A 19,848-nucleotide genomic window follows, 5' to 3' on the forward strand; every position below is an offset into this window, starting at 1 on the left:
GAAAACTGAAGTGGAGACGAATGATTCAACACTTAACTATGAAAGTGAATATGGGGGTATGGGTGCTGATATAGGCAGTGATTAGCATAATTGAACTAGAAAATGTAGAAATTTTATATTGCCCTTTACAGATGAGAAAATTGAAGTGCAATTAGGTTAAAAAATATAGTTGCACAAAGTTCAACTGCTAGTAGGTGGCAAAGTTAAAATTTAAATCTCACCCTGTTAACTCCTGGCCCATCACTCTTTCCACCATACCATGATTTTAAGTGAGAATGTTTGTATGTTGCATTAGTTAAAACAATTTCAATGAATATTCTTTCAAGTGATAAGTTATTCTAATTTGAATGATGTGACAAAGAGATTTCCCAAATATCTGCTATTAACCTGTTGAATTAGTCTTTCTCGATAATTTTAAGTTTCTGCTTCCAATAGATTTATTAAATAAAATAATATTATTAAAGTTTACGATAAACTGGCAATACTTAACTGAAAAACAAAATTAATAATTATGACTCTATTATATAACTATATTACAAGGTCTGACATCAAATAAGAAAGAAATAGCCAGGATAAAATCAGAGTTTTGGGAATTTGGGACTTTTTTTAGAGCAGTTTTCAGTTCACAGAAAAATTGAGCAGAAAGTAGAGCGTTCATATATATCTCCACACGTACACTCACAACCTCCCCCAATATCAACATCCCTCACCACAGTGGTACATGTGTTGCAATTGATTAACTTACACTGACACATTATTGTCACCCAACGTCCATAGCTTACATGAGGGTTCACTCTTGGTATTATACATTCTATGGATTTGGAAAATTTTATGACAGGTATCCACCACCAACAGAATAGTTTCATTGCCCTAAAAACCCGCTGTGCTCTGCCTATTCATCCCCGCCTCCCCTGTAACCTCTTGCAACCACTAATCTTTTTACTGTCTCCATAGTTTTGCCTTTTCCAGAATGTCATATAGTTGGAATCATATAGTATGTAGCCTTTACAGATTGGCTTCATTCACTTAGCAATATGCATTTAAAGTTCCTTCTTGTCTTTTCATGACTTGATAACTAATTTCTTTTTAGTGCTAAATAATACCCCATTGTCCGGATGTACCACAGTTTATTTATCCATTCACCTACTGAAGGACATCTTTGTTGCTTCCAGGTCTTGAAGTTATGAATAAAACTGCTATAAACATCTGTATGTAGGTTTCTGTGTGAACGTAAGTTGTCAATTTGTTTGGGTAAATACCAAGAAGCACGATTTCTTGATCATGCATAAGAATATGCTGAGTTCTATAAAAAACTGCCAAACTATCTTTCAAAGTGGCTGTACAATTTTGCATTTCCACCAGCAATGAATGAGAGTTATTGTTGCTCTATATCAGCACCAGCATTTGGTGTAGTCAGTGTTCTGGATTTTGACCATTCTAACAGGTAGGTAGTAGTAATTCATTGTTGTTTTAATTTGAAATTCCCAAATGACATATAATGTTGAACATTGTTTCATGTTTACTTGCCATCTGTATATCTTCTTTGGTGAGCTGTCTGTTCAGATGTTTTGCCCAATTTTTAATCAAGTTGTTCATTTTCTTACTGTTGAATTTTAAGAGTTCCTTATATATTTTGGGTGACAGTCCTCTATCGGATGTGTCTTTTGCAAATATTTTCTCCCAGTCTATGGCCTGTAGTCTCATTGTCTTGATACTAGTTTTCACAGAGCAAAAATTTTTAATTTTAACGTAGTCCACTTTATCAATTTTTTCTTTCAAGGATTGTGCGTTTGGTGTCGAAAAGTCATCACCATACCCAAGGCCACCTAGGCTTTCTCCTACATTATCTTCTAGGAGTTTCCTGATTTTGCATTTTACATTTAGGCCCATGATTTATTTTGAGTTCATTCTTGTGAAGGATGTAAGGTCTGCGTCTAGATTTGTTTTTTTGCATGTGGATGTCTAGTTATTCCAGCACCGTTTGGTGAAAAGACTATCTTTGCTCCATTGTATTGCCTTTGCATCTTTGACAGAGATCAGTTGACTATATTTACGTAGATCTATTTCTGTGCTCTCTATTCTGTTCTGTTGATCTATTTATCTATTCTTTCAGCAATACCACACCGTCTTAATTACTGTAACTTTATAGTAGTCTTAAAATCAAGTAATTTCTGTCCTCTGACTTTGTTCTTCTCCTCCAATATTGTGTTGGCTATTCTGGATCTTTTGCCTCTCCGTATAAACTTTAGAATCAGTTTGTCAGTATTCACAAAATAACTTGCTGGGATTTTGGGGGGGATTAGGATTTATTTTTAATTCCCTTTGATATTATTTTAACATTGTTATCTCAATTTTAAAAATCTATATATTGTACACATTCTAGAATTAGAACGACATCCGTCTGAGGAACGATTAGCTACTCTTGAGTGAATTTAACTCCCACTACTCTCTCCTCTAGATCAACTTGTTCCCCCAAATCTCAAGAGAGTACATCCTAAAGGACAAGCCCCAGCAGCCTTTGCAACCTTCACCACTCGTCTAAGTTTTATATGCTCCTGGGAAGTTACAGTCCTGCAAGTCATGTTGCTGGTATAGCTCCCATGAACACTTCCAAGGCAACCTTGTGCACAGTAAATTTTGCTGGATTAGCTACCTATGAAATGCGTTCAAAAGGGCATCCCCACCTACCATCTTCATAGGCACAGTGCTTTCCCCTTTACAAAGTTTCTGACATGTTACCTGAACATAAAAGAAGGATATAAAAGTACATGAGGGAAACAGATGAGGAAATTGAGGACCACTGAAGGTAAAAGACTTCTTTGAGGTAAAAAATCTAGAAAATGATGATGCTGAGACCAAAACTTACTGCATATTCTCCTCACTACCTTTTGCACACAAGGTTCTATTCTTATAAGCCCTCCCAGTTACACCCACACCACATAGCACACAGCATTAACCTCTGACCAGTAGGTACAAGGGACTCCTCAAACATTTCTTTGGGGTCTCACTAGGCACAAAACACAAGCCACAAGACAGTTGAATGAGTGAATCCATTATAGACAATACCAATCTCCTGGAGAAGCCTAGCTGAACCCAGGAGTTTCAAAGTAAGTCTAAACACCATTTAGAAACCTTCTGCCTTTTCACTGCTCTTCCAGGCCTCAGAGATACTTGGGCTGGCTCAAACCTAACCTTTCTCGGTGCTTAGAGACCAAAGTGAGATTCCATTTAATAAATATACAACTTGCCAAATGCTGGGATCTCCATTGCTTGGAGATCCCAGCTTACAGAACTTGGAAACATCAAATAGTTCCATGCACAACAGGAAGGACAGAAAGCAAAAATAAGAAAGAAAATCAAAATAAGAAGAGAATTATTTTCAGCCAAATCATATCTGAATAACATAGGCTCAATCATAACAGGTCCAAATGCATGCAAATAAAATTTAAAGAGATGGAGAAAGTTTAGAGAGACCATCACTTTAGCCATTAGGTGACTGGTGTTTTGATGAATATCCCCGGGCAGGCATCTGGACATCTCAGTTCCTTTATTAAGCTATTGTTATTAGAAAATGTTAAGCAGAGTACCTTACACTAGGAAGCAGTCAATAAATCCTTACTAAATAGAATTAAGCCAAGTAAAATAAAATTGAATTGCCAAGTGATTCCAGAACAATCAGGGAGAGAAACAGGTTAGAAACTATTGAGAAATGTAGCCAGATGGGGAAAAGGGGCAGAGACTTGGGCATTAGGAGTAGGAGAGGAAAAAAATGGTGAACATAAGTCAAGGCCAATTTTCCCCCAGTGGTCCCTCCAACTTGGGGGCCTTGGTGGGACAAGCTAGTTGCTGGATGACTTCTACAGAAGCACAAAACCTGTATTTCTCTTTTGTTAACTCATCTGTCCCTTTCCTGAATGCATTTCGCATTTAGTTACAACAGCAGTAGCAATTGTGACCCGTACTGATTTATACTGCCCTCTAAACCTTTCCACTGTAATAGGATTATCTTGTCTAATATATAATATATAGTATCCCTTCTTCCCTACCTGCCCCAAACTGCCAACTCCTTTTTTTCTTCTGGTGTTGTACAGACCCCTAGCCAAGTAATCCACTCTTGTGTTTAGTTCCCCTGTAAAGATAGCATTATGCACAAGTGTGTTTTGAGCATTAAGAGAAAGGTTGGGTAAAAGTGAGGTGGGAATGGATGAGGGAGTGGAGGCAAGGAGATGAACTGACAGCTGTCTTTTCAAATCAGAGGGCAAATTTCCAATAGATCGCATCCATGATCAAACCAAAGCGTTCAAATGAAAGGGATCAATCCAAGATAACAATCTCGATGGTTCACACATGATCGGCTTTTAAACCACAAAGCATTGAAGATTCCACCAGAAAAAGTAAGAGAAGTGACACCGAGTGAGCATTCACTTACTCAGAGCATCTACTACATATGAGGCTCTATGTTGGCGTCTTTGCATATCTAATGGCACCTATTTCATATACCAAACCTATGAGATAAGAAAAATGAGACTTGGAGAGGTTCAAGATCTCGTCCAAGGTTACAGGGCTAGTAAGTGGTGGCAAAGTCGGAATTTAAACCCATATCCTTTCCACTACGAAAGTACTTTGAGGAGCATTATTTGTAGAAGGGGATTTTGGTGGGTGAACATTGCTGCCTGGAAGAATGTTTCTGGACTAAGGGTATGGAAAAATAGCTGGGCTGGTGCTATGCGGCTGAACAAGCCAAAGCATCTGTGCCAAATTAATAATAAAAGCAATCATTATCAACTTCATGTATTAACTACATGCCAAACATTACGCTATGTACTCACAAGAGGTGTCTGTAATACCTATTAGATGGGAATTGCGATCCTTATTTTACAGAGTAGGAAACTGAGAGAGTTGAAGTGGCTTGCCCGAGGTCACACAGCCAGTGAGTATAGAGCTGGGAGTGGAAATCAGGTCTGTCTGACTTCACATCACAAAGAGTCTGAGGCCTGGGCAAGTGTCCACTTAAGGGGAAAAGGCAGGTTGTGGACACCATGAGGTGGTCTTGACCAAGCTCAAAAAAGCCAGCTAGAGGAGGGAGGCACTGACCGTTAAATTCTTTACAGGACAACAGGGGTGGGGTTGTCCTATAAAGGGTGCCCTTACTCCCCACTGAGGAATGGCTGAGGCAACAAACTTGGAGATTTATCAGCAGAGGTTCAGGTTGGAATCACATGGGGAACACTTCAAAATACTGAAGAGTATTCACTTCAACTCCTACCCTCAGATACTCTTATTTAATTGATCCTTAAGGTCTACCCGAGCTTCCTAACGTAGTGGTGAGCAGCCCTCATTGTGGATGGTTGCTGACTTCAGAGAAGCTCTGGGAGGCCTGAGGATGTAGGACACATATCTGGACTGAGTAGTCAGTATTAGGAGAGGGTCAACTCATACCTTGTGCGGCTTCAGACAGGGCAAGGGGCATAAAGAATCCAGCGTGTCTGAGTTGTGGGCAGGTCACCATTTATATCAGCTGGCACATGACATCAGCAGGTCTGTGGAGGTCCATTTTCAGAGAGGCGTTAGCTTTCTGAATGCTCATGAGATGTGTGTTTGGGTCGTGTGTTTGAGGTGAGAGTGATGTAAAGTGCCTGAAAGTGGACCTTACAAAGGAACTTGGAAAGAAGTGCCTGAGAGTTAATGCTAATTTAAAATGGCGTGACATTAATATAACGGGGGCAACCTCTAATTTTTTAGTGTGTCTATTAAAAATGTAATCATATGGAAGGGTCTGAACTAGACTTGTTGCATGTGATAGATAATTCATATGACAAAGTCTGGGACGTGACTATATAAGAAGGGAAGAAAACAGTGAGTTAACAGAGAGGCTAGGGGAGAGTGAGGAGGTGATGAGACTCCTTTGGACGACACTCCCACTCTGTGCTTGGACATCGTCTAGGAAAAACTCACTTTTTTCCCCTACTAACACACTCACTGACTGGAGCTAGTGCAGACCCCACAGGTTAGGGGCTCAGACCCACTAGACCGTCCCCGCAGCACAGACACCAATTACGAATAGTAGGTCCCCAAGTTACCCACAACTTCTTTCCAACTTGGCTACAAATCAGAGGTTCTCATGACCCCTCCCCTACTCCCAGCCTTAGATTCAATCACTTGCTAGACCAGCTCACAAAACTCAGGGAAACACTTATGTGTACTAGTTTATTATATAATAAAGGATGCAGATAAACAGCCTGACAAAGAGATATATAGAAAGTCTGGAAGGGTCCCCAGCAAAGGATCTTCTGTCCCTGTGGAGTTGGGGTGCACCAGTTTCCCAACACATGGATGTGTTCACCAACCCAGAAGCTCCCCAAACTTGATACTTTGGGGATTTCCATTATGTAGGCGTGATTAATCATCAGCTCAGTCTCCAGCCCTGCCTCCCTTCCTGGAAGGAGGAGGTGGGGCTGAAAACTCCTAGCTTCTAAGCATGGCTTGGTCTTTCTGGGGACAAAGCCTCCATTCTGGAGCCCACCCAAAATCACCTCATTAGAACAAAAGACACTCCTCTCACCCAGGAAATTCCAAGGGACTTAAGAGCTCTATGTCAGGAACGGGAGTCAGAGACCAAATATTAGAACAAAAGATGCTCTAGTGCTCTTATCACTTAGGAAACTACAAGGGTTTCAGGAGCTCTGTGCCAGGAACCAGGGGAAGAGACCGATATATATTTTTTGCATATGTCACAGGCATGGATACTGTTGGAGTCACAACTCGTGGATTCTAAGTAAAAGAATCTGGAAACACCTTCCCCACTTCCCTTACCTTTAGTGTTTATAAAGCAAACAGATCTTAAGCAGAAGCAGAGGCAGGGGCCTCCCCACCGCCTGCTAGGCCTCCAACCCCACCCGCAGGAGCAGCTGCATTCCTTCTGATGACAGGCACAGAGGAGGGGACATGAGGAAGGTCCAGGGTCAAGGATCTGCCCTCAACTAGATATGAAGCTCCTCGAAAGCCATCTCCTTTGAGGAGAGACTTGTGGACTGATCTTAAGTAAAGCTTTCTCGTTCAGAGATCACACAGACCCCGGCAAGGGAAGCTTGAACACCATGGTGTCCTTCAGCTTCCACTGAGCTCACTGGGTGAGGGAGCATGGCCAAGCCAGGCACCAGAGGAAAGTTTCAGATAGAAAACCTGGGAATAGGGCTTCCCTGGTGGCACAGTGGTTGAGAGTCCGCCTGCTGATGCAGGGGACACGGGTTCGAGCCCTGATCTGGGAGGATGCCACATGCCGCGGAGCAACTAGGCCCGTGAGCCACAACTACTGAGCCTGCGTGTCTGGAGCCTGTGCTCCGCAACAAGAGAGGCCGCGACAGTGAGAGGCCCGCGCACCGCGATGAAGACTGGCCCCTGCTTGCCGCAACTAGAGAAAGCCCTCGCACAGAAACTAAGACCCAACACACCCAAAACTAACTAAATAAATAAATAAATAAAAAGAAAACCTGGGAATATTCCCTGTGAGGAGGGACTGCTTCCACTCAAAAGAGATGGGCACTAAAACCAAGGCCACCCATTCCAGGATTTCACACACGGCCCAATACAGCCACCCTCCCGCCAGCATCAGCACCACCTGCTGGACCCAGCATGGCAGACGCTGCCTCACGTTTTGTTCCAGTGTTCAGGGGTCACTGTCACAAGAACTGGTATGGGGAAGGCCTTCACAGCCTTCAGAACACGTTCATGTCCAATGTCTCTTAAAACAATAAAACCGAGGACTTCCCTGGTGGCGCAATGGTTAAGAATCCACCTGCCAATGCAGGGGACACGGGTTTAAGCCCTGGTCTGGGAATATCCCACATTCCGGGGAGCAGCTAAGCCCGTGTGCCACAACTCCTGAGGCTGCGCTCTAGAGCCGGCAAGCCACAACTGCTGAAGCCCGTGTGCCTAGAGCCCGTGCTCCGCAGCAAGAGAAGCCACCGCAATGAGAAGCCCGTGCACCGCAACGAAGAGTAGCCCCTGCTCGCGGCAACCAGAGAAAGCCCGCGTGCAGCAACGAAGACCCAACGCAGCCAATAAATAAATAAATAAAATTCTTTTAAAATGCAACAACAACAACAATAATACTGAAAGTATCGCTATTTTTACCGTGTAATAAATACAGAGGCCTAGGTGCAGAAAGGTAAAGCAACTTTGCCAAATAACAAAAGGTAGAGCCAGAACTTGAACTTGGGACATCGGAATCTAAATCCCAGGCTCTTTGCAGAACAAAGGTAAGTATATACCAAACACCCAGAATTAATGCAGAGAGTTGCCCACCCGCAGCCCCTTTCTGGTATCCAGATAAATACCCATCCAAGTGCGGAAGTGGCCTTCAAGGGAGGATCTGCACTGCCCCCCTAGCCTGACACCTTCACCTCCTAGTCACCAGTCACCGAGGGAAACGTGGAACTTGACTCGGAAAGTAGTCAAACGCGTGTGTGGAGTGGGGGAGGACAGTGTTACTGCAGAGTGATTCAGAGCACAGAGTTTAGAGTCAGACATGCATGAGTCTCAACCTTACTAGCTGTACTTCCTTAAGCAAATCATTCTTCTCTAAGCTTTTAATGCCCTTATTCATAAAATAGGAATAATGCCTCGGGAACTGTGAGGGTTCAATCAAATTATGTAGGTAGAGCTCTGAGCACGGAGCCTGGTGCAGAGCAAGCACTTAGCTTTTTTTTATTTTACACACAGACACACAACCAAATATGACCACAGACACCACCTGCTTAGGAACCACCATTAGCATCCTCTCTTGCTGATAACTAACGTCCTTGTGGTGACTTGTTAATTAAACTGCCTCTATCACCTCAGTCTCGAGAGAAATGAACATGAACGTAGAGGTACGGAATGGAAAGAGCACTGATTAGCAGTAAAGAGAACTTGGATTTCATCTGCAACTTCACTACTAAGGTGCTGTGTTGACCGTGAATGTGTCAATCCCCCTTCTGTCACTTCCACCGCCTGTGAAAGGAGGAGGTCAGAAGAGACCTCGAAGGCTCTTCACAGACTCTGACTCTGTCGTTCCTCCAGGGAAAGAAGGCAGAAGGCAAGCAGTCAGCAAAATGGTGCTGAACCCCTCCTGGCTTGAACACTGCGAACTCCCGCCTCAAACGGCTGGCCTGAGAGTTTCAGCCGCTTGGAAAAATTCTCTTTCCCCTTGGATGGGACTCTTGAACCTCAGCCAGGACACAGAGGTCCCAACTGCAAACAGTCCCAAGTCATTCGGTAACAAAGGGAAAGGCACCCAGGCCAGCGAAATGGGGAAGATGAGGATCATCACCAACTGAAAAATGCCCCATCCACCCAGACCCCCAACCACCCCAAACCTCCAGGTGAAGGCACCCGTCACCCGAAGTTGTCCTTCTCACAATTAAGTCAACGACTCCCCTGAAAAATCAAAAATACAAAAAGCTGTCCTCTCCCAAGCTCAGGACCCTCGAACGCTGCTACTAAATGCCGAAAACCTAACCAGCTCTGCGATCGGCCTGTCTTGCCTGCCAACACTTTTCAACCCTGCGAACGTTGTTTATTGTATCTTGCAGCTGCGATGGATTCGTTTATTATGCTTCAGTCTTCTTTGGTTAGCAGTGCTTTATTCTTCTCTCCATAACATAAATCCAGCCCCCCCAAAACGTGAAATCTTGGATTTCTCGTGCCTAGGGTGCCCCGTTCCCTTCCCTTCCTCGCCTGACTTGAAACCCCCTTCTGCCTCCTTTTTAAAACTTTTCCTGAGACACCAGGAGAAGGATATTTAGAGCTTTCGTTTTCGGAAAAGAAAGAAAGAAAAAAAAAAATGAAGGGAAAAAAACCCCCAAACACACAACTTACGTTCATCCAGGAGTGCACAGTTTTGGAAAGAAGAAAACAGAGCTATAATCCACTGCGTTCCCCCAACCCAAAAAGAAGAATCTGTTGTGAAACGCTTCTTTTTCCACTTTGCCGGTGTAGGAGCCCGGTGGTAGGCATACATCCACAGGCTGATGCAAGATGCCTTTGAGAGAAACCTCACATTCTGAGGATTCCTGGGAAAGCGCCAGGGATCCCAGCATCCAATATATTGCACATTTGGTTTCAATTAGGAAGGGGGTTGGGGAGGGAAGAAGGAAAGTCACCAATCAGAGCTGTTTTCTGTTTAGAGACTATTTCTTTTGACCCAAGGGACCACGGGCAAAGCTATAATTTACAGCAAAACCCATTCATAGAAGAAAAAATATGTATAACCATAGGACAGACTTAAAGACATAGCTCCCTTCCGCCTTATCCCCACCGCATCCATCCCCAAGCCCTCCCCTTCTTCCATCTAAGACTTGGTCCCCACCCTGTGACCCCCACCTCATTTTTCTTACTTGAGCTGAAGCTATGAGCACAACTTAAGGTTTGGATTCTCTTCCAATTGACGCTTCCAGGACAGTTGGGTCACACACATGGAGTTGATCTTTAGTGTTTTATCCATGAAAGCCCAGAGCTGAGCCCTTCCCCTAAAAGATTTGATTTAATCCTCCCCCCTCCGGAACTATCTCCCCCACCAAAAAAAAAAAAAACAAACAAAAAAAAAAAACTGGATAGTTTGAGAGTCTAAGATTCCTATTTTTTTCCACTCAATTCCCAGTTGGTTGCTCCCTCTAAGGGTCTGTGGCTGTCCTGAATCCATGCTGCTAAATGAAAACACAAGCATTTGTGAGGACTTTCTAAATTATTTTGAAACTTTTTTCATTTTCTTCTTGTTTTTTTTTTTTCCTCTCCACGGCCATGAAGAGAGATCATGTGAAAGGGGAGTGTAAGTGACAGGGAGGAACCCTTCCTTGGCTCTTTAAAAAGAGTAACTAATAATCCTTCCCATCCATCAAGGCTCCTGGCATTAACCCTTCCAAGCCTGGATCATTCTTTACCAAGCACAGGCTTGGTCTGCCCTAGAGGTCTTGATTCTCTGTGAGTACAGGAAATGCAGGGTAAGCAGAGACTCAAGTTCAGGAGATCTGTGGAGAAAGGTAGATGGCAAAAGAGAGGTTAAGAAGACCTAACCCATCTCTGAGAGTTGGCCTCCTCGTAAAGAGACTTCCTGCCTCTGGGCTCTTAAACTATCCCCAACTCTTCTCTGCTTGTACTTTGGCAGGCCATCTGGGATTGCATGCCCCCATGTTGAGCAAGAAGAGAGGTGTGACAAACAGGAAGAGGAGAGTGGAAAGAGATCATGGAAGGACATCCCCATGGTAAGTCTGGAGCAAGAGGTACTTCAGGAGAGGAGCAGGGAGGCAAGAAGACCTCCAACTGGGATGGCCATGAGGAGACAAGCTGCCAGTGTTCAGTCCCTAAAAAGCCCTTAAGCTCAGTCAGAAAGTGGCCTTTCATATCTGTACTTTCCAGATAGAAGAGGACACAGAGAATCCGGAGAGTTCTTAGAGGGCAGCCACAGAGATGATTAAAGGTAGAAAACAAGACCTAAGAGGAAACACTAGAACTAGGTTATTTTACAAAAAGAAGAAACAGTGCAGAGATAAACCTATTGAGAAGATTTCAAATAACTTAGAAAGCCCAAAGTTAGCTGAGGGTGACCAACTCAGCTCAACTCAATAAATATATATTGAGCATTTATCAGGCACTTTACTGGGTGCTTGCCTGAACCAACTACAGACATCTTGTTATAGAAATAGTCCCAGAATCCTCCCAAATATCTAGCCCTGTAATTGCTTACCTCTTTGGCATGACCATGAAGAATGAACTGATAGCCTGACCTATAATTTCACAGATTTGGTGAGACTATAAGTCAAATATGGAAAACAGTATAATAATTTCATAAAGCCAGAAGCTAATAAAGGACAGATAAAGTATGTATCCTCAAACACCAGTATTTAAGGTGGTTCTACTCCATAGTCAGGGTTGGTTGTTTGTCTGTGTATGTGTATAACTAGGAATCCAGCTTGAGCCAGTGATGCTGACTCCAAAACTCAGACACACTGGGGTCTGTCTGAAGAAGGATGTCAAGCGTCTATTGGTATGCAGACCAAGGAGACTTTTGGGAAGAACTCGCTCAACGAAGAAAGAACCAAGGGACAAAAGACAGGAACCAAGTGCAACCAAGCTGTGTCAAAAGTAAGGAGAAGCTCTAAGAAAAATACCATGTCTATAACTCAGGTTATTCTTAGGCAAATCTGGGGTCTAATCATGAACTCTAAGAAGAAGATGCTACCAAAAATAGAGTAAAGAAAAGCTGAAAGCAGTATTCTACTAAAATTTTGAGGGATACTGAAAGCATCAGGAGGGATCATCAGATTTGAGTCTACAGCTCTGGTTGGGGGAGAGGGGTATGCTCCTTCAGATATGACAACAGCCACTGCTGCACAAAGCCACAGCTGAAAAGAAAGACAATGGCAAATGCCACTTCAAAGTTGAAAGCAGTGATTCACAGAATACACAGAAAACATTTCCTGGAGATTCTCATAATTATTTGACAGAGTTTTGAGTAAGGCTGGAATTCTTAAAATTGTGGGAACAGATGTGGAGAAATATGATTTCGTTACTCTTTTGTGAACAGATTTTGCCCCCTGGACTGGCTTGGGAAACATGAGTCATTGCAATCAGAATTATTTATGTTCCATGGGAGGTAACATATCCTAGTTATGAGGACTGTTTCACACTAGAAACGAATTACTGACAAACAGTATAGAATTCCATAACCTGGACTTCACTAAAAATAAGATAGATCTATCTGGAATGGTCAGGATGCAGGATTAACTAGAAGAAATGTGCAAGATTACTTTTCAAGATCTTTTCTTGTCTACAAACCAAGGTTCAAGTAAATTCAAGTGTTAAGAGTTGAAATAACTATAGTATTTCTGTCTCCAAATTCACAAGGGTTGGATACATTTGTGGTGCCTTAGGAAGTCAAATAAAGGATGGAAATAAAAGGAGTGCAACTAACTCAGTTTAAGAAATACACATACACACACACACACACACACACACACACACACACACACATCTTAAGAGGCTGTATGGGTATTCACAGAAACCAAACCCAGTTGGTACATTTAAGCTTCACAAGGAATTAAAATCAGAAATTAGCCACCAGTAACCTAATGCCTAATTAATTGTCTTCTCTTTTCTCTTTCTTGTCCTTCTCTTTCTCCTCCTTCTTCTTTTGTCCCTCTCCTCCCTCTCTTTCTCCCTCCCTCCCTATATCTCTCTCTCTCATTCATTCATTCATTTCCCATCTCTCTCTCCTTATCTCTACACATCTTGCTTTAACCTATTCTTTTTCAGCAGACCAGATTTTCTACTTCTTTTCACACATTATTAAAGGTGGTTACCCTAAAATGATGTCTTATCTCTCAAATATATATATATCTCCTCACTTCAAGTGAGTGAGAAAGAATGACTAGTTTTTTGAAGCCCAGTTCTGGAATCCTGAGATGAAGAATTTGATTGGCCAGGTGTGTTTCATGTATTCATCCTCTATCTCTAAACTGTGAGGGCAATGGGTCATGTAATATGAAAATTGCTCCATCACGTTCACAGGTGGTCAATTCTCAGAAAAGGGGTGTCATACATTGAAAGATAAGCCAGTATATCTGGACAAAACTATAATTCAAAAAGATACATGCACCCCTATGTTCATAACAGCACTATTCACAATAGCCAAGACATGGAAACAACCTAAATGTCTATCAACAGATGAATGGATAAAGATGTGGTACATATATACAATGGAATACTATTCAGCCATAAAAAGGAATGAAATAATACCATTTGCTTCAACATGGATGCAACTAGAGATTATCATACTAAGTTAAGTAAGTCAGAAAGAGAAAGACAAATACCATATGATATCACTTACATGTGGAATCTAAAATATGACACAAATGAATTTATCTACAAAACAGGAAACAGACTCACAGACATAGAGCACAGATTTGTGGTTGCCAAGGGGGAGGGAGTGGAGGTGGGAGAGAAAAGGACTGGGAGTTTGGGGTTAGTAGATGCAAACTATTACATATAGAATGGATAAACAATAAGGTCCTAGTGTATAGCACAGAGAACTATATTCAATACCCTGTGATAAACCATAATGGAAAATAATATATAAAAAAGAATGTATATAAGCTATAACTAAGTCACTTTGCTGTACAGCAGAAATTAACACAACATTGTAAATCAATTATACTTCAATAAAAAATAAATTTAAGAAAAAAGAAAGACAAGCCAAAAGTATCTGCTACATCAATAATTAACAAAGCCTGACAATCCCTGGATTTTAAAGAAATTATACCTCACCAAACAAAACAAGAGAACAAAGAATACATTGAAGTCATATTGTGTACATATTTAACTTAAGTACCAATTTTAGAACCTAATCCTTAAAATTAAATGTCTTTTTATTGGTTAATCTGTCCATAACAGATAAATCTATTGACATGTATTAAGTCAGAAAGGCTTAATTTTTGAAAAAATCAATACGGAGGAAATCTTGTAGGCAATAGAAATACTTTGATTTTCTTAAAAGCAGAGTGGTCTTAATGTCCAGATAGCTGCATATAGACTTTCATTTGGTTTCTTCCTGAGTTCAGCTCATGATTCAAGAATTTTAGTGTGCTTAATAGTTATCCTATGGAGTTGTATCCACAAAAGCATGAATACTACATTTATGAGTGATTTGAAGGTCTCAAAGATAATCTTAACCCTAAGAGATCTTTCCCTCAATGGGCTGGGTCTTAACGCTACATACTACTAGATGTTATTCTTCTCTGATGGACTTTAGTGGAAGATGATCCACGTCCAAACCCCTTGTGAGCAGAGTCACCTTGAACAAGTCATTAACTTTCCCATCTTGTCTATCAACAGATGAATGGATAAAGATGTGGTACATATATACAATGGAATACTATTCAGCCATAAAAAGGAATGAAATAATACCATTTGCTTCAACATGGATGCAACTAGAGATTATCATACTAAGTTAAGTAAGTCAGAAAGAGAAAGACAAATACCATATGATATCACTTACATGTGGAATCTAAAATATGACACAAATGAATTTATCTACAAAACAGGAAACAGACTCACAGACATAGAGCACAGATTTGTGGTTGCCAAGGGGGAGGGAGTGGAGGTGGGAGAGAAAAGGACTGGGAGTTTGGGGTTAGTAGATGCAAACTATTACATATAGAATGGATAAACAATAAGGTCCTAGTGTATAGCACAGAGAACTATATTCAATACCCTGTGATAAACCATAATGGAAAATAATATATAAAAAAGAATGTATATAAGCTATAACTAAGTCACTTTGCTGTACAGCAGAAATTAACACAACATTGTAAATCAATTATACTTCAATAAAAAATAAATTTAAGAAAAAAGAAAGACAAGCCAAAAGTATCTGCTACATCAATAATTAACAAAGCCTGACAATCCCTGGATTTTAAAGAAATTATACCTCACCAAACAAAACAAGAGAACAAAGAATACATTGAAGTCATATTGTGTACATATTTAACTTAAGTACCAATTTTAGAACCTAATCCTTAGAATAAGATGTCTTTTTATTGGTTAATCTGTCCATAACAGATAAATCTATTGACATGTATTAAGTCAGAAAGGCTTAATTTTTGAAAAAATCAATACGGAGGAAATCTTGTAGGCAATAGAAATACTTTGATTTTCTTAAAAGCAGAGTGGTCTTAATGTCCAGATAGCTGCATATAGACTTTCATTTGGTTTCTTCCTGAGTTCAGCTCATGATTCAAGAATTTTAGTGTGCTTAATAGTTATCCTATGGAGTTGTATCCACAAAAGCATGAATACTACATTTATGAGTGATTTGAAGGTCTCAAAGATAATCTTAACCCTAAGAGATCTTTCCCTCAATGGGCTGGGTCTTAACGCTACATACTACTAGATGTTATTCTTCTCTGATGGACTTTAGTGGAAGATGATCCACGTCCAAACCCCTTGTGAGCAGAGTCACCTTGAACAAGTCATTAACTTTCCCATCTATAAAATGAAGGATGATATGAATGCACAACTCACAGGGTTGTGAGAATAAAATTAGATCAGAAAAGAATAACTTACTGAGTGCTTACTGTATGCAGGCATTCCTCTAAGAACTTTACTTTTATTATTTCATTTCTCAAAAGAACTTTATGGGGTACGTACTATTATTTCCCCAATGTCCATATGTGGAAATTAATGCACAAAAATCCTAACTTGCCCAGGATCATACCTGGTGAGCTAGACCACGTGTATGTATATATGTGCTTTGTTGATAGTAAAGTGTGTGTGTTTATGGGTGAACAGGAAAGATGTACAGTGGGTGGGAAAGAGTCAATTCTCAGCTATTCAGAAATTGAAGTCTGGTAATCCATGTGGAGAATCATCAACATTATTTTCCTTTCCATTCTTTCTCCCCTGAAGCCCACCTTTGTGTCACTGCTTCTTAGCACTTCCACCAGAGAAAGAAATGAGAATTTTTTTAAAAATTAAAATCATTCTGTCTGTGACTCTTCCATGGACGAGCTGAAAAGTCAATTAAAGAGGAAGCTGAGGTTAATGGCCAAAATAACGTTCTTATTCACTTGTGTTTTTAACAATGCCACATATAATATTTCACAGTTTAATGGAGTGCTTTCACAGACATGACTTCATCTGATCCTCAGACAGCCCCAATATGTACTCAGTGCAGATATTAATATCCTCATTTGACAAATAAGGAAAATGAAGCTCAGGGAAGTAGTAACTTACTTGAAGTTGTTGCTAGTAAATGGCAGAATGAGTTTGAATCCATTTCTTCTGCTTCGCAGTTCTCTTTCTGCCCATTTAGCATCAACAAAAAACCTGAGACTCTCTAGCCTCTTGATTTACACCCAGTTCTAGTTAACTAGGTTATCTGGTTTCCCTGCCTCTTTTACTGTTCTTCCATTTCCTTTTTCACTGTGGAGAAAGAATAACAAAACCCTCACCTTGGTAGAAATTCTGAGATGAGGGGTGAGAAAATAGACATGGAGAACTCAGAAGTGTAGCTCAGCCTTAGATCTCCTAAGGAGAGTGAGGGCTACAAAAAGAGTTTTTAAAACAATGCATTTCACAGCCTCATCCTAGGAATGTAACCCTTCTCCGGGCTAAAGTCTGGAAACCTAAACAGTCCTTGTCAGATAAGAAAGTAACCTACTTTTAATATCTCCAAGGGAACAGGATCTCTCAACAGCCGGCGTGTTTATCAACACTCAGTGTCAAAAGTTCTACTTTTTACCTACCCCGAATCTCCCCTGCTACCATTTTACCTCCTCCTTGTCTGCACTCAGTGAAAACAACCCTCAGCAAAATTATTTCCCAGCTCCTTATACACACATATTTCAGAGCAGAGTGGAGTTTGAGCAGCAGTATTATTTTTCCATGCTCAGGCCCAGTTTGGAGCAATCATCTTATACATAATGATAACCCTCCTTATGAAATTTGAAGACCCTCAGCTGCCTCTCATCCAGGCTGGGGTTTTTCCGGCGTCTGGAAGAGGAACAACATAATCCCCACTGACTGTCCTGTTAGGGATCCAAGAAACTTGGAAAAATCAAAGGACTTTTAGTTATTTGAGTCTTGCTTTTAGGGATTCATCCTCCTTTCCTCATGTATCTATGGAAGGCACTGAGAAGCTTGAGAGATTAATATCTCTGAGTTCCTGTGGGGGGTGGGGGGAAGGCTCTACATAATTATCAAATATTATTTTATCCTCTAAAATATCTCACTTTAGAGACTTTGTTTGCTTAACGCTCTATCATTCATCTCTCAATGCATAACTCCATCCCATTGCCTGAGTTACACCGTAAACACCACCTTTCTGTTTCTAACTCACAACATATTTCAAAGCGGAAAGGAATTTATAGGCCAATGTTATTTTTCCATGTACAATTCCAGTTTGGAATGTCCAGCAGCACTCAAATTGCCTTTCAAGATAAAGACCAGATTCTGATTCCATGTAATCCTTGTGTGCTTCTGGGAAAGCTCAGATGTTAGTCTTATGGATGGAATCCACGTTCTCCAGGGCCCTTCACATCCCACAGAGGAACCATTTACACCAAGCCAGGCTCCATCAGAATTCTCCAGTGGCCTTTTGCCAGAGCTCTCACAACTAGCAAGACAAGTTTCAGTTGTAAAACCCATGCGACACGAAGCAAGGGCAAGTTCTTCTACACTGACCCCAGTTCAGTGTAAGCTGGAAGGAGCCTCCGAGGTCAACAAGCCTAGAGCTCTTGTTTTACAGCTGAGTCCCAGCACAGTTAAGTGGCTTTTCTGAGGTAACACAAAACAGGAGGGGAAAGTACAGCATAGAACTCACATCTCTTGAGTCCCTATTCATTACTCTTTCCAAAGCATCGTGCAATTGCACAGAATACTTTCACTTTAAACAGTTAAAATATTTAGGCCAACAAAATAAATAGGAAAAAATAGGTAAAGCATCTATAGACCAAGTGAAGGCCAGGGGAGTGGCCAGATGGGAATGGAGTCTGGAGACGATCACCTCATGAGATGTCAGCAGTCTCTGAGAACACAGATGAAGTCCTACAATCTCTTGTTCTTTGCTTTGCCCATGGGCAGCCCCAGTTTCTTCAACAGGATGAAGGTTAGATAGAGGTAGAATTATTTTGTCATGAGAAATCTAAATACACTTGAGAGAGATGTGGCAGAGGTGAATGGAGAGATGGATCCTAAGTCTGCATCCCTTCCACTCCCTACAATGGAGGCCCCTGGATCCTCACCTGCAGACTCAGTTGCAACCCCCTCTCCCCCCACCTTGTTAGAATCACTCTGAGCCTGATATAGCAGGATCTGTGCAGTCATGGCTGGTCTGTCTTTGATTAAAGACCTATATCTTGTCATGGCCCTGATTCCAAGTTTTATCAACATTCCTGAGGCCAAGGATAGTAAATATTTGTAGGTCTGCTCAATCCACAGTGACCTCAGTACTGCCCTCTCTCCTACAGGGGTGGACTACCAAAATCCATGCTTGTATTACGTAACCTCCACTTCCTTGGCCATAATTGAAGGGATCAGGAATAGACAAGCTATTTTCTGAATAGCATGTGACCCAAGCTAGTGATCCAAGCTGTTTTTTGAATTATATTTCATAAAATGCAAGAAATCATTCCATAAAATTTGAAAATGGATCAAGGGATTGCAACTCCAGTCTGAACTAGTTTCTTAGAAAGAGGAGATCTTGACTCTGAAACCCTAGGTGGTAATAGTCTCTACATCACATGGACCACGGAAGCAGAGAAAGCTGGTCTACAGGGAGAAAAGGATGAAGTCAATGTACAGAAAATGCAAAGGCAACTGAGAATCCTGGCAGTTTTCTAGTTCCCAGTCCCAAGCTCCTCCCAAGGTCAGGATGCATTTCCTGCTCTTGGATCCCATAAGACACTCTGTATCCTTATAATACATTCACATGTGTTGCTCAAATTGCATCAAGTGGGCTTCTTTAACTTGAAATCACACTCCTTTTAGGTCTCTGCAGAGGCATCTCTTCTGGTAAATTAACACTTCAACAAGAATAGAAGGTGGGTATCCTTATTCCAATTATAACTAACAAGAAAACCCACTCAGAGTCTCACCTAGGCATTCCCAGTAACTTTTTGGCTACCTGTTGAACAACTACTTGTATGCCTGGATTCTTGAGTAATATCTCCCTCTTGAGTTCTGTGCTCTGAGTTCTTCTCCTGTATCAGTTAGGATCCAGCCAGGAAAACACACCATACTAGTTATTTCAACAGAAGGGATCGTACATAAAGAATTGGCCACAAATGTGTTGGAGGGCCGACCAATCAGAAATAA

At 41.3% G+C, this 19,848-nt stretch overlaps 1 protein-coding gene across 1 annotated transcript in view; it reads right to left on the reverse strand.

Moving 5' to 3' along the window:
* The window catches only part of DDR2 (discoidin domain receptor tyrosine kinase 2), a 161,023-nt gene extending 151,023 nt beyond the window's left edge, over nt 1-10,000 (reverse strand). The window contains exon 1 of the mRNA XM_007113904.4: nt 9,859-10,000. The gene's annotated coding sequence lies outside the window, so the exon portion shown is untranslated. The remainder of the gene's footprint in view (nt 1-9,858) is intronic.
* Between the last annotated feature and the right edge of the window lie 9,848 nt (nt 10,001-19,848).

Source organism: Physeter macrocephalus, chromosome 4, assembly GCF_002837175.3.
Source record: "Physeter macrocephalus isolate SW-GA chromosome 4, ASM283717v5, whole genome shotgun sequence".
NCBI classification, from domain to species: Eukaryota; Metazoa; Chordata; class Mammalia; order Artiodactyla; family Physeteridae; genus Physeter; species Physeter macrocephalus.